Genomic DNA, 15,781 nt, shown 5'->3' with positions numbered 1-15,781 from the left:
GTCCACTACCTTCCCCCTGTCGACAGAGGCTCGCCAGGCCTTCAGCCGCATCAAAGCGGATATCGCAAAGGCCACGATGCACGCCATCGACGAGTCCCTCCCCTTCCAGATCGAGAGCGACGCCTCCGACGTAGCTCTGGCGGCCACCCTTAGCCAAGCGGGCAGACCCGTGGCCTTTTTCTCCCGGACCCTCCACGCCTCAGAAATCCGCCACTCCTCAGTGGAAAAGGAAGCCCAAGCCATAGTGGAAGCCGTGCGACATTGGAGGCATTACCTGGCCGGCAGGAAATTCACTCTCCTCACTGATCAACGGTCCGTAGCCTTCATGTTCGATAATGCACAGCGGGGCAAAATTAAGAATGACAAAATCCTAAGGTGGAGGATCGAGCTCTCCACCTTCAATTACGAGATCTTGTATCGTCCCAGAAAGCTGAACGAGCCGTCTGGTGCCCTATCCCGCGGCACATGTGCCAACGCACAAATAGACCGCCTCCAAGCCCTCCATGAGGACCTCTGCCACCCGGGGGTCACTCGATTCTACCATTTCGTAAAGTCCCGCAATCTCCCCTACTCTGTGGAGGAGGTCCGTACTACCACCAGGAACTGCCACATCTGCGCAGAGTGCAAACCGCACTTTTTCAGGCCGGATAGAGCGCACCTGATCAAGGCTTCCCGCCCCTTTGAACGCCTCAGTTTGGATTTCAAAGGGCCCCTCCCCTCCACCGACCGCAACGCATACTTCCTGAACGTGGTGGACGAGTACTCTCGTTTCCCCTTCGCCATCCCCTGCCCCGACATGACAGCGGCCACAGTCATTAAAGCCCTTGGCACCAAATTCACACTGTTCGGTTGCCCCGTGTATATCCATAGCGACAGGGGGTCCTCCTTCATGAGTGACGAGCTGCGCCAGTTCCTGCTCAGCAAGGGCATTGCCTCGAGCAGGATGACCAGCTACAACCCCCGGGGGAACGGGCAAGTAGAGAGGGAGAACGGCACGGTCTGGAAAACCGTCCTACTGGCCCTACGGTTCAGGGATCTCCCAGTTTCCCGGTGGCAGGAGGTCCTCCCGGACGCTCTCCACTCCATCCGGTCGCTGCTGTTACCACCACTAACCAAACGCCTCATGAGCGCCTCCTTGTCTTCCCCAGGAAGTCCTCCTCCGGAACGTTGTTGCCGACCTGGCTGGCGGCCCCAGGACCCATCTTGCTCCGGAAACATGTGCGGGCGCACAAATCGGACCCGTTGGTCGAGAGGGTTCACCTTCTCCACGCGAACCCGCAGTACGCCTACGTGGCGTACCCCGACGGCCGACAGGACACGGTCTCCCTGCGGGACCTGGCGCCCGCCGGAAACACACCCCCGACACCGATCATCCCCTCCCTGCCACCTGTGCACCCCGCGACCGCCCCCTTCCCAGGGGGATCGGTCCTCCTCCTGTGCCCGCCCAGGAGTGAAACAGGAACGAACACCGAAACGCTCCCGGAGACGACAACGCCCGAGCAAGCACCTGCACCACCACCGGGGCTGAGGCGATTGACGAGGAAGACCAGACCGCCCGCTCAACTCGGGGAATCCGCGTGACACCAAGAATGTTGTTGCAACAAAAAAAAATGTTTTTTGCTCATATTGTAAATAGTTCTCACAAACTTGTACATAGCCCAGTGTCGGGCTAAAGCTGTAGTAACACTGTCCGAAATTTGTTCCAGGGCCAGCCTTGTAAACCCCTACCACCATGCGAACCACCACCCCGCCGGGTTCCTTTTTAACAAGGGGTGAATGTGGTGGTATGTATTAGGGGTCATGTGGGACCTGTGAAGACGAGATGCTATTGGCTGACAGATCCCGGGTCCTGGTTGGATCTGTCGACTTCTGGTTCCACCCTGAAGGCGGAGTATAAGAACCCGAGCCTCTCCCCGCAGCCTCATTCTGTTGCTGAGCTGCTGGGGACAAGCATCGCTTAATAAAGCCTGGATCGACTTCATCACTTCTCGTCTCTTGTAAGTCATTGTGCGCTACAATTTATTAAGCGAGCTTAAAAGACTATGGAGCTCCGGATCGCCCCGGAATGCCTGCGGATCAGCCCCCACGCAGTGAATTCGGCAGCAGTATTCAAACACTGGCAAGCTTGCTTTGAAGGCTACCTCCGAACGGCCCCCGGCCGGATCACAGAAGACCAGAAAATGCAGGTCCTGCATTCGAGGGTAAGCCCGGAAATTTACCCTCTCATAGAAGACGCAGAGGATTTCCCGACAGCGCTCGCATTGCTGAAGGGCATCTACGTTCGGCCCGTATATCACTTCCTTAGGGTCCCCTTCGGCGTCACCAATGGGGTTTCGGTCTTCCAAAGGGAGATGGACCGAATGGTCGCCCGGTACGGCTTGCGGGCCACGTTTCCGTACCTAGACAATGTGACCATCTGCGGCCATGATCAGCAGGACAACAACGCCAACCTCGCTAAATTTCTCCGCACCGCCACTCTCCTCAACCTCGCGTATAACAAGGAGAAGTATGTGTTCCGTACAAACTGCTTAGCCATCCTCGGCTACGTGGTCCAGAACGGAGTTCTGGGGCCCGATCCCGACCGCATGCGCCCCCTCATGGAGCTTCCCCTCCCCCACTGCCCCAAGGCCCTCAAACGCTGCCTGGGTTTCTTCTCATATTACGCGCAATGGGTCCCAAACCATGCGGACAAGGCTCGCCCACTCATACAGTCCACTCATTTCCCCCTGACGGCCGAGGCCCAACAGGCCTTCTCCCAGATCAGAGCTGATATTGCCAAAGCTGGGATGCGCGCTGTAGACAAAACACTTCCTTTCCAAGTAGAAAGCGACGCATCAGACGTCGCCCTTTCCGCCACCCTCAACCAGGCAGGCAGGCCTGTGGCATTCTTTTCCCGCACCCAACATGCCTCCGAAATTCGGCACTCATCTGTCGAAAAGGAGGCCCAGGCTATCGTTGAGGCTGTGCGGCAATGGAGGCATTACCTGGCCAGCAGGAGATTCACTCTCCTTACGGACCAACGGGCAGTAGCCTTCATGTTCAACAACACACAGCGGGGCAAGATCAAAAATGATAAAACCTTGCGGTGGAGAATCGAGCTCTCCACCTATAATTACGAGATTAAGTATCGCCCCGGCAAACGCAACGAGCCCCCAGACGCCCTATCCCGAGGTACATGTGCCAGTGCACAAGTAGACCGACTCCGGACCCTGCACGACAGCCTTTGTCACCCAGGGGTCACTCGGTTGTACCATTTCATTAAGGCACAAAATTTGCCCTATTCCGTCGAGAAAGTAAGGACGATCACCAAGGACTGCCAGGTCTGTGCGGAGTGCAAGCCGCACTTCTACCGGCCGGACAGCACGCGTCTGGTGAAGGCCTCCCGCCCCTTTGAACGCTTCAGCGTGGATTTCAAAGGCCCCCTCCCCTCCTCCGATCGACACACATATTTCCTCAGTGTGATCGATGAATACTCCGTTTTCCCTTCGCTATCCGAGGCCCCGACATGACGTCTGCCACCGTCATTAAAGCCCTTAATTCCATCTTCACTCTGTTCGGCTTCCCCACCTACATCCACAGTGACAGGGGATCCTCATTCATGAGCGATGAACTACGTCAGTTCCTGCTCAGCAGGGGTATCGCCTCCAGCAGAACGACGAGCTACAACCCCCGGGGAAACGGACAGGTAGAATGGGAGAATGGGACGGTATGGAGGGCCCGCCAGCTGGCCCTGCGGTCCAGAAATCTCCCAGCCTCCCGCTGGCAAGAGGTCCTCCCTGATGCACTACATTCGATTCGCTCGTTACTCTGAACTGCCACTAACAGTACACCACAGGAACGTCTTTTTGCCTTCCCCAGGAAGTCCACATCCGGGGTATCGCTCCCAACTTGGCTCACAGCTCCGGGAACCGTGCTTCTCCGTAAACATGTGCGGCTCCACAAGGTGGAAAGGGTGCACCTGCTCCACGCAAACCCACAGTACGCCTACGTGGCGTTCCCCGACGGCCGCCAGGATACCGTCTCCCTCAGGGACCTGGCACCAGCGGGTTCCACCCCCACACCACCCCCGTCGCCCCTGGCGCCACCCTCCCTCCCCGCCCCCATCACTCCCCCTAGGACTGTCCGTCCTCTCCCTGCCCACCCCCATTGATGAAGAGGATTTTGGCACGCTCCCGGAGTCAACTTCGACCACGAGAGCACCACCATCGCCATCTCCACTTCGTCGATCTCAAAGGACCATCAAGGCGCCGGACCGGCTGAACCTCTGACCGGCCCACCGGATAACCAGAGACATTTTTTACTGCTCTGTAAATATAAAAAATTGCTAATTGTATATAGTTATCCACCACCCCCGCCGGACACAATTTTAACAGGGGGTGAATGTGGTAAACCACTGTGTTCTGATATTAGAGGTTGTACGGTAGAACCTGCACTCCAGGTTCACCTGGGCCCCTGCATGCTAGCTCCGCCCAGGAGCCGGGTTATAAATATGCGTGGCCTCCAGCTCGCAGCCATTTCATCAGCTGCTGTGGGAGGCCACACATCTGATACTAATAAAGCCTCAGTTTGGATTCAACTTCGTCTCCAGTCAAATTGATGGTGCCTCAGGCTTCATGGTGGGCTGAGTCCGCCATGGACGGCCTCTGACCCGGAAGTGCGGGAGGCTGTACTGGCAGCTAAATCTGCGAGCTGCACGACAGCTGCCTGCTGGGCGCCTGCAAAACAGGGAACCTGGCGTAAAAGACCACGGCCTGGATTCTCCGTTTTTGGGACTATGTCCCCCACGCCATCGTAAAAACTGTCTCCTTTCATGCCAGAAAAACTGGTGTCAAAATGCCCCATATTCCTAGCCCTACAGGGGGCCAGCAGGGACCCATCATGAAGCTCGCAGATTCAGCTGCCGATACGGGCCCCCGCACCTCAGGGTCAGAGGCTTTGCATGTTCAGGACGGCAGTACCGTGCTCCATGGCGAACTCTGACTGCGGAGCTGGGCCGCCCAAATAGTGCCCTGATCGGCCGCGCGCCCAAAATTAGCCCGGTGCCATATCATAGACTTTACAGTGCAAAAGGAGGCCATTCAGCCCATCGAGTTTGCACCGGCTTGGAAAGAACATCCACTTAAGGCCCACGCCTCCACCCCATCCCGTTTAACACCGTAATGCAGAAACCCCATCTAACCTTTTTGGATACTAAGGGCGATTTATCATGGCCAATCTACCTAACCTGCGCGTCTTTGGACTGTGGGAGGAAACTAGACACGGCGAGAACGTGCAGATTCCGCACAGACAGTGACCCAGCAGGTATCGAACCTGGGACCCTGGTGCTGTGATGCAACTGTGCTAACCACTGTGCTGCCGTGCTGCCCTATATGAGGCCCCACTGCCCTCCGATCGGCCCGCCCCCGACTGTGGCGGCCGCGGACTGAGTCTGCAGTCACCACGCGAGTATCCCGACCGGCAGGACCATATTAGATCCACGGCGCCGGGACCTCTGCTGGTCGGGGGCAGAGAATAGCGGGCCGGGCCCCTGGCAATGGCCGTAGGTCGGAGATATGGGGTGCAGCGTGCTCTCCAGGTATGCCGCATTTCAGGGTGCAGAGAATCGGGGAACCGACGCCAGTCCCGATTCTGGGCACGGAAATAGATTCTCTGCCCCGGCACCAGCCACAATTTCGGCGTCGGGGTGCAGAGGATCCAGCCCCACAGTTTTGACCACGGCACGGGGAAATAGTCCCGAAGACAGAGAATCCAGCCCCTGGTGGCTCTCAAGCCCATTTTGCTCCAAGTCTGCTCTCTGCAGCTCTCTCGCTCTTTAATTCAGAGCTTATTGTTCGCCTCCTTCTTCTCAACTTTACTCAACAGGATCTGTTTCTGATCTCTGTCCTTGTCCCTTACCTGGGGCCTTCTTTTGGGACTTGTTTCTGCCCCATTGCTTGGTTTGGTGTCTTCTAGTTTCCAGTCGCTGTCTCCATCTCCCCTGATCTCTCAGACACCTTCCCGGAAATGGTGTTACTCTGCAGGTCACCTGACTGGCAGCTTTGAGCTGAATCACTTTTCTTCTATTTTTTTCTTTTGAGCCTTGGACTGGTTATAATAATAATAATAATCTTTGTTGTCACAAGTAGGCTTACATTAACACTGCAATGAAGTTACTGTGAAAATCCCCTCGTCGCCACATTCCGGCGCCTGTTCGGGTACACAGAGGGAGAATTCAGAATGTCCAAATCACCGAACAGCACGTCTTTCAGGACTTGTGGGAGGCAACCGGAGCACCCGGAGGAAACCCACCCAGACACGAGGAGAACGCTCCTGTCTTGAAGACGGTGGGATCATCAAACTGCAGCTGACAAGTGCACAGGAGGCCAACTGGGAACTGCACAAATAACAAAGAACAATACAGCACAGGAACAGGCCCTTCGGCCCTCCAAGCCTGTACCAGTCATGCTACCACCCTTGTTCAAAACCCTCAGCACTTCCTAATACTGTATCCCTCTATTCCAATCCTAAAAGAAAGGAGTTCTTGGGGCAGCACGGTGGCGCAGTGGGTTATACCTGCTGCCTCACGGCGCCGAGGTGCCAGGTTCGATCTCTGGGTCACTTTCCGTGTGGAGTTTGCACATTCTCCCCGTGTCTGCGTGGGTTTCGCCCTCACAACCCAAAGATGTGCAGGGTAGGTGGATTGGCCACGCTAAATTGCCCCTTAATTGGAAAAAATTAATTGGGTACTCTAAATTTATAAAAATAAAGAAAGGAGTTCTTGGCTTTCCCGATGTCTGGCTGTCGATACAGGATCACACTCCCAGCTTCTCAAGGGTAAAAGGCAATGACTTCACACTCAACACACCAGAATAAATCAGCATCTTAAAGAGGAAGATCTGAGTTTGTGATATTGTACCAGCGTCGAAAAACCCTTAAGAAGGCCACCATTCATTGATCTTTTTACCTCCACATCCTTTTTTGTGACCCTTCCAGCCAGATGCGAGCTAATTGGCTGCTCTTAGCGATACTGCCTAGCAAACGTTGGATTGGGCAGAGGATTTGTCTATCATGGTTTGATCAGGGAGTCATTAGAAAGCTGCTGCCTGCCCCAAGCGGCTTGTTCTATTTCAGTTTACACCCTCTAGTGATTGAAGTTTGATTCACATGAAGAAGAAGCTGTGACCCGGCGCCTCCTCCCCCTCCCACTCCGGGATGCAGTGTGTCGAGCAGAAATGTGATGGAACCTGATATTTGCCAAGGCCTCCTGGATCGGATATCTTGAAAAGAGTTTAAAAGATCAGATGTGGTTCATTGTTGAAGGTTTGCTGAATTCAACCTGTTGTTGCAAATGAGGAATTTGATCATTGCCGAGGAATTAATAATAAATGGATTGTGTGACGTTGATTAGCATGTTGGCTGTGAAATGCAGATGGAACGGATTATGTGTCCTTCCATCCTTCCTATTTTAATGACTTATTTTTTATTTATTTTTTCACAGTTTATGGCCATTGCTGATGAAACCAGCGTGTTGTCCATCCCTAGCGGGATGAAGACAGCGTGTTGTCCATCTCTAGCGGGATGAAGCCAGCGTGTTGTCCATCTCTAGCGGGATGAAGCCAGCGTGTTGTCCACCCCTAGCGGGATGAAGACAGCGTGTTATCCATCTCTAGCGGGATGAAGCCAGCGTGTTGTCCACCCCTAGCGGGATGAAGACAGCGTGTTGTCCATCTCTAGCGGGATGAAGCCAGCGTGTTGTCCATCCCTAGCGGGATGAAGCCAGCGTGTTGTGCACCCCGAGCGGGATGAAGCCAGCGTGTTGTCCATCCCTAGCGGGGTGAAGCCAGCGTGTTGTCCATCCCTAGCGGGGTGAAGCCAGCGTGTTGTCCATCCCTAGCGGGGTGAAGCCAGCGTGTTGTCCATCCCTAGCGGGATGAAGCCAGCGTTTTGTCCACCCCGAGCGGGGTGAAGCCAGCGTGTTGTCCATCCCTAGCGGGATGAAGCCAGCGTGTTGTCCATCTCTAGCGGGGTGAAGCCAGCGTGTTGTCCATCCCTAGCGGGGTGAAGCCAGCGTGTTGTCCATCCCTAGCGGGATGAAGCCAGCGTGTTGTCCATCTCTAGCGGGATGAACCCAGCGTGTTGTCCATCCCTAGTGGGATGAAGCCAGCGTGTTGTCCATCTCTAGCGGGGTGAAGCCAGCGTGTTGTCCATCCCTAGCGGGGTGAAGCCAGCGTGTTGTCCATCCCTAGCGGGGTGAAGCCAGCGTGTTGTCCATCCCTAGCGGGGTGAAGCCAGCGTGTTGTGCACCCCGAGCGGGGTGAAGCCAGCGTGTTGTCCATCCCTAGCGGGGTGAAGCCAGCGTGTTGTCCATCTCTAGCGGGGTGAAGCCAGCGTGTTGTCCATCCCTAGCGGGATGAAGCCAGCGTGTTGTGCACCCCGAGCGGGGTGAAGCCAGCGTGTTGTCCATCCCTAGCGGGGTGAACCCAGCGTGTTGTCCATCCCTAGCGGGATGAAGCCAGCGTGTTGTCCATCCCTAGCGGGGTGAAGCCAGCGTGTTGTCCATCCCTAGCGGGATGAAGCCAGCGTGTTGTCCACCCCTAGCGGGATGAAGCCAGCGTGTTGTCCATCTCTAGCGGGATGAAGCCAGCGTGTTGTCCATCCCTAGCGGGATGAAGCCAGCGTGTTGTCCATCTCTAGCGGGGTGAAGCCAGCGTGTTGTCCATCCCTAGCGGGATGAAGCCAGCGTGTTGTCCATCTCTAGCGGGATGAAGCCAGCGTGTTGTCCATCTCTAGCGGGGTGAAGCCAGCGTGTTGTCCATCCCGAGCGGGATGAAGCCAGCGTGTTGTCCATCTCTAGCGGGATGAAGCCAGCGTGTTGTCCATCTCTAACGGGATGAAGCCAGCGTGTTGTCCACCCCGAGCGGGGTGAAGCCAGCGTGTTGTCCATCCCTAGCGGGATGAAGACAGCGTGTTGTCCATCCCTAGCGGGGTGAAGCCAGCGTGTTGTCCATCTCTAGCGGGATGAAGCCAGCGTGTTGTCCATCCCTAGCGGGGTGAAGCCAGCGTGTTGTCCATCCCTAGCGGGATGAAGCCAGCGTGTTGTCCATCCCTAGCGGGATGAAGCCAGCGTGTTGTCCACCCCGAGCGGGATGAAGCCAGCGTGTTGTCCATCTCTAGCGGGATGAAGCCAGCGTGTTGTCCATCCCGAGCGGGATGAAGCCAGCGTGTTGTCCATCCCTAGTGGGTGAAGCCAGCGTGTTGTCCATCCCTAGCGGGATGAAGCCAGCGTGTTGTCCATCTCTAGCGGGATGAAGCCAGCGTGTTGTCCATCTCTAGCGGGATGAAGCCAGCGTGTTGTGCACCCCGAGCGGGGTGAAGCCAGCGTGTTGTGCACCCCGAGCGGGATGAAGCCAGCGTGTTGTCCATCTCTAGCGGGATGAAGCCAGCGTGTTGTCCATCTATAGCGGGATGAAGCCAGCGTGTTGTCCACCCCGAGCGGGGTGAAGCCAGCGTGTTGTCCATCCCTAGCGGGGTGAAGCCAGCGTGTTGTCCATCCCTAGCGGGATGAAGCCAGCGTGTTGTCCACCCCGAGCGGGATGAAGCCAGCGTGTTGTCCATCTCTAGCGGGATGAAGCCAGCGTGTTGTGCACCCCGAGCGGGTTGAAACCAGCGTGTTGTCCACCCCTAGCGGGATGAAGCCAGCATGTTGTCCATCCCGAGCGGGATGAAGCCAGCGTGTTGTCCATCCCTAGCGGGATGAAGCCAGCATGTTGTCCATCCCGAGCGGGGTGAAGCCAGCATGTTGTCCACCCCTAGCGGGATGAAGCCAGCATGTTGTCCATCCCAAGCGGGATGAAGCCAGCGTGTTGTCCATCCCAAGCGGGATGAAGCCAGCGTGTTGTCCATCCCAAGCGGGATGAAGCCAGCGTGTTGTCCACCCCTAGCGGGATGAAGCCAGCATGTTGTCCATCCCGAGCGGGGTGAAGCCAGCGTGTTGTCCATCCCAAGCGGGATGAAGCCAGCGTGTTGTCCACCCCTAGCGGGATGAAGCCAGCGTGTTGTCCACCCCTAGCGGGATGAAGCCAGCATGTTGTCCATCCCGAGCGGGGTGAAGCCAGCGTGTTGTCCATCCCTAGCGGGGTGAAGCCAGCGTGTTGTCCATCCCTAGCGGGATTAAGCCAGCATGTTGTCCATCCCGAGCGGGGTGAAGCCAGCGTGTTGTCCATCCCAAGCGGGATGAAGCCAGCGTGTTGTCCACCCCTAGCGTGATGAAGCCAGCGTGTTGTCCACCCCTAGCGGGATGAAGCCAGCATGTTGTCCATCCCAAGCGGGATGAAGCCAGCGTGTTGTCCATCCCTAGCGGGATGAAGCCAGCGTGTTGTCCATCCCTAGCGGGATGAAGCCAGCGTGTTGTGCACCCCGAGCGGGTTGAAACCAGCGTGTTGTCCACCCCTAGCGGGATGAAGCCAGCGTGTTGTCCACCCCTAGCGGGATGAAGCCAGCGTGTTGTCCATCCCTAGCGGGATGAAGCCAGCGTGTTGTGCACCCCGAGCGGGTTGAAACCAGCGTGTTGTCCACCCCTAGCGGGATGAAGCCAGCGTGTTGTCCACCCCTAGCGGGATGAAGCCAGCATGTTGTCCATCCCGAGCGGGATGAAGCCAGCGTGTTGTCCATCCCTAGCGGGATGAAGCCAGCATGTTGTCCATCCCGAGCGGGGTGAAGCCAGCATGTTGTCCACCCCTAGCGGGATGAAGCCAGCGTGTTGTCCACCCCTAGCGGGATGAAGCCAGCATGTTGTCCTTCCCGAGCGGGGTGAAGCCAGCGTGTTGTCCATCCCAAGCGGGATGAAGCCAGCATGTTGTCCATCCCGAGCGGGGTGAAGCCAGCGTGTTGTCCATCTCTAGCGGGATGAAGCCAGCGTGTTGTCCATCCCTAGCGGGATGAAACCAGCGTGTTGTCCATCTCTAGCATGATGAAGCCAGCGTGTTGTCCATCCCTAGCGGGATGAAGCCAGCGTGTTGTGCACCCCGAGCGGGGTGAAGCCAGCGTGTTGTCCATCCCTAGCGGGAAGAAGCCAGCGTGTTGTCCACCCCTAGCGGGGTGAAGCCAGCGTGTTGTCCATCCCTAGCGGGATGAAGCCAGCGTGTTGTCCACCCCTAGCGGGGTGAAGCCAGCGTGTTGTCCATCTCTAGCGGGATGAAGCCAGCGTGTTGTCCACCCCGAGCGGGATGAAGCCAGCGTGTTGTCCATCCCGAGCGGGATGAAGCCAGCGTGTTGTCCACCCCGAGCGGGATGAAGCCAGCATGTTGTCCACCCCTAGCGGGATGAAGCCAGCGTGTTGTCCATCTCTAGCGGGGTGAAGCCAGCGTGTTGTCCACCCCTAGCGGGGTGAAGCCAGCGTGTTGTCCACCCCTAGCGGGATGAAGCCAGCGTGTTGTCCATCTCTAGCGGGGTGAAGCCAGCGTGTTGTCCACCCCTAGCGGGATGAAGCCAGCGTGTTGTCCATCCCTAGCGGGGTGAAGCCAGCGTGTTGTCCACCCCGAGCGGGATGAAGCCAGCGTGTTGTCCATCCCTAGCGGGATGAAGCCAGCGTGTTGTCCATCCCTAGCGGGATGAAGCCAGCGTGTTGTCCATCCCTAGCGGGATGAAGCCAGCGTGTTGTCCATCTCTAACGGGGTGAAGCCAGCATGTTGTCCATCCCGAGCGAGAAGAAGCCAGCGTGTTGACCATCCCTAGCGGGGTGAAGCCAGCGTGTTGTCCATCCCTAGCGGGGTGAAGCCAGCGTGTTGTCCATCCCGAGCGGGATGAAGCCAGCGTGTTGTCCATCTCTAGCGGGATGAAGCCAGCGTGTTGTCGACCCCTAGCGGGATGAAACCAGCGTGTTGTCCATCCCGAGCGGGATGAAGCCAGCGTGTTGTCCATCTCTAGCGGGATGAAGCCAGCGTGTTGTCCACCCCTAGCGGGATGAAGCCAGCGTGTTGTCCATCCCTAGCGGGATGAAGCCAGCGTGTTGTCCATCTCTAGCGGGGTGAAGCCAGCGTGTTGTCCACCCCTAGCGGGATGAAGACAGCGTGTTGTCCATCCCTAGCGGGATGAAGCCAGCGTGTTGTCCATCCCTAGCGGGATGAAGCCAGCGTGTTGTCCATCTCTAGCGGGATGAAGCCAGCGTGTTGTCCATCCCTAGCGGGATGAAGACAGCGTGTTGTCCATCCCTAGCGGGATGAAGCCAGCGTGTTGTCCATCCCTAGCGGGATGAAGCCAGCGTGTTGTCCATCCCTAGCGGGATGAAGCCAGCGTGTTGTCCATCCCTAGCGGGATGAAGCCAGCGTGTTGTCCATCCCTAGCTGGATGAAGCCAGCGTGTTGTCCATCCCGAGCGGGATGAAGCCAGCGTGTTGTCCATCTCTAGCGGGGTGAAGCCAGCATGTTGTCCATCTCTAGCGGGGTGAAGCCAGCGTGTTGTCCATCTCTAGCGGGATGAAGCCAGCGTGTTGTCCACCCCGAGCGGGATGAAGCCAGCGTGTTGACCATCTCTAGCGGGATGAAGCCAGCGTGTTGTGCACCCCGAGCGGGATGAAGACAGCGTGTTGTCCATCCCGAGCGGGATGAAGCCAGCGTGTTGTCCACCCCTAGCGGGATGAAGCCAGCGTGTTGTCCACCCCTAGCGGGATGAAGCCAGCGTGTTGTCCACCCCTAGCGGGATGAAGCCAGCGTGTTGTCCATCCCTAGCGGGATGAAGCCAGCGTTTTGTCCACCCCGAGCGGGATGAAGCCAGCGTGTTGTCCATCCCTAGCGGGGTGAAGCCAGCGTGTTGTCCATCCCTAGCGGGATGAAGCCAGCGTGTTGTCCACCCCGAGCGGGATGAAGACAGCGTGTTGACCATCTCTAGCGGGATGAAGCCAGCGTGTTGTCCATCCTTAGCGGGATGAAGCCAGCGTGTTGTCCACCCCGAGCGGGATGAAGCCAGCGTGTTGACCATCTCTAGCGGGATGAAGCCAGCGTGTTGTGCACCCCGAGCGGGATGAAGACAGCGTGTTGTCCATCCCGAGCGGGATGAAGCCAGCGTGTTGTCCACCCCTAGCGGGATGAAGCCAGCGTGTTGTCCACCCCTAGCGGGATGAAGCCAGCATGTTGTCCACCCCTAGCGGGATGAAGCCAGCGTGTTGTCCATCCCTAGCGGGATGAAGCCAGCGTTTTGTCCACCCCGAGCGGGATGAAGCCAGCGTGTTGTCCATCCCTAGCGGGATGAAGCCAGCGTGTTGTCCATCCCTAGCGGGGTGAAGCCAGCGTGTTGTCCACCCCGAGCGGGATGAAGCCAGCGTGTTGACCATCCCTAGCGGGATGAAGCCAGCGTGTTGTCCATCCCTAGCGGGGTGAAGCCAGCGTGTTTTCCACCCCGAGCGGGATGAAGCCAGCGTGTTGTCCATCCCTAGCGGGGTGAAGCCAGCGTGTTGTCCATCCCTAGCGGGGTGAAGCCAGCGTGTTGTCCATCCCTAGCGGGATGAAGCCAGCGTGTTGTCCACCCCGAGCGGGGTGAAGCCAGCGTGTTGTCCATCCCTACCGGGATGAAGCCAGCGTGTTGTCCATCCCTAGCGGGGTGAAGCCAGCGTGTTGTCCATCCCTAGCGGGGTGAAGCCAGCGTGTTGTCCATCTCTAGCGGGATGAAGCCAGCGTGTTGTCCATCCCTAGCGGGATGAAGCCAGCGTGTTGTCCACCCCGAGCGGGGTGAAGCCAGCGTCTTGTCCATCTCTAGCGGGATGAAGCCAGCGTGTTGTCCATCTCTAGCAGGGAGAAGCCAGCGTGTTGTCCACCCCTAGCGGGATGAAGCCAGCGTGTTGTCCATCCCTAGCGGGATGAAGCCAGCGTTTTGTCCACCCCGAGCGGGATGAAGCCAGCGTGTTGTCCATCCCTAGCGGGATGAAGCCAGCGTGTTGTCCATCCCTAGCGGGGTGAAGCCAGCGTGTTGTCCACCCCGAGCGGGATGAAGCCAGCGTGTTGACCATCCCTAGCGGGATGAAGCCAGCGTGTTGTCCATCCCTAGCGGGGTGAAGCCAGCGTGTTTTCCACCCCGAGCGGGATGAAGCCAGCGTGTTGTCCATCCCTAGCGGGGTGAAGCCAGCGTGTTGTCCATCCCTAGCGGGGTGAAGCCAGCGTGTTGTCCATCCCTAGCAGGATGAAGCCAGCGTGTTGTCCACCCCGAGCGGGGTGAAGCCAGCGTGTTGTCCATCCCTACCGGGATGAAGCCAGCGTGTTGTCCATCCCTAGCGGGGTGAAGCCAGCGTGTTGTCCATCCCTAGCGGGGTGAAGCCAGCGTGTTGTCCATCTCTAGCGGGATGAAGCCAGCGTGTTGTCCATCCCTAGCGGGATGAAGCCAGCGTGTTGTCCACCCCGAGCGGGGTGAAGCCAGCGTGTTGTCCATCTCTAGCGGGATGAAGCCAGCGTGTTGTCCATCTCTAGCAGGGAGAAGCCAGCGTGTTGTCCACCCCTAGCGGGATGAAGCCAGCGTGTTGTCCATTCCCAGCGGGGAGAAGCCAGCGTGTTGTCCACCCCTAGCGGGATGAAGCCAGCGTGTTGTCCATCCCTAGCGGGGTGAAGCCAGCGTGTTGTCCACCCCTAGCGGGATGAAGCCAGCGTGTTGTCCATCTCTAGCGGGATGAAGCCAGCGTGTTGTCCATCTCTAGCGGGATGAAGCCAGCATGTTGTCCATCTCTAGCGGGATGAAGCCAGCGTGTTGTCCATCTCTAGCGGGGTGAAGCCAGCGTGTTGTCCATCCCTAGCGGGGTGAAGCCAGCGTGTTGTCCATCCCTAGCGGGGTGAAGCCAGCGTGTTGTCCACCCCTAGCGGGATGAAGCCAGCGTGTTGTCCATCCCTAGCGGATGAAGCCAGCGTGTTGGCCATCTCTAGATGGATGAAGCCAGCGTGTTGTCCATCCCTAGCGGGGTGAAGCCAGCGTGTTGTCCACCCCTAGCGGGATGAAGCCAGCGTGTTGTCCATCCCTAGCGGATGAAGCCAGCATGTTGTCCATCTCTAGCGGGATGAAGCCAGCGTGTTGTCCATCTCTAGCGGGGTGAAGCCAGCGTGTTGTCCATCCCTAGCGGGGTGAAGCCAGCGTGTTGTCCATCCCTAGCGGGGTGAAGCCAGCGTGTTGTCCATCCCTAGCGGGGTGAAGCCAGCGTGTTGTCCACCCCTAGCGGGATGAAGCCAGCGTGTTGTCCATCCCTAGCGGATGAAGCCAGCGTGTTGTCCATCTCTAGCGGGATGAAGCCAGCATGTTGTCCATCTCTAGCGGGATGAAGCCAGCGTGTTGTCCATCTCTAGCGGGGTGAAGCCAGCGTGTTGTCTATCCCTAGCGGGGTGAAGCCAGCGTGTTGTCCATCTCTAGCGGGATGAAGCCAGCATGTTGTCCATCTCTAGCGGGATGAAGCCAGCGTGTTGTCCATCTCTAGCGGGGTGAAGCCAGCGTGTTGTCCATCTCTAGCGGGGTGAAGCCAGCGTGTTGTCCATCCCTAGCGGGATGAAGCCAGCATGTTGTCCATCTCTAGCGGATGAAGCCAGCGTGTTGTCCATCCCTAGCGGGATGAAGCCAGCATGTTGTCCATCTCTAGCGGGATGAAGCCAGCGTGTTGTCCATCTCTAGCGGGGTGAAGCCAGCGTGTTGTCCATCCCTAGCGGGGTGAAGCCAGCGTGTTGTCCATCCCTAGCGGGGTGAAGCCAGCGTGTTGTCCACCCCGAGCGGGATGAAGCCAGCGTGTTGTCCATCTCTAGCGGGGTGAAGCCAGCGTGTTGTCCATCCCTAGCGGGGTGAA

This window comes from Scyliorhinus torazame, chromosome 7 (assembly GCF_047496885.1).
Source record: "Scyliorhinus torazame isolate Kashiwa2021f chromosome 7, sScyTor2.1, whole genome shotgun sequence".
NCBI lineage: Eukaryota > Metazoa > Chordata > Chondrichthyes > Carcharhiniformes > Scyliorhinidae > Scyliorhinus > Scyliorhinus torazame.
Note: the sequence above shows the minus strand (reverse complement) of the source record.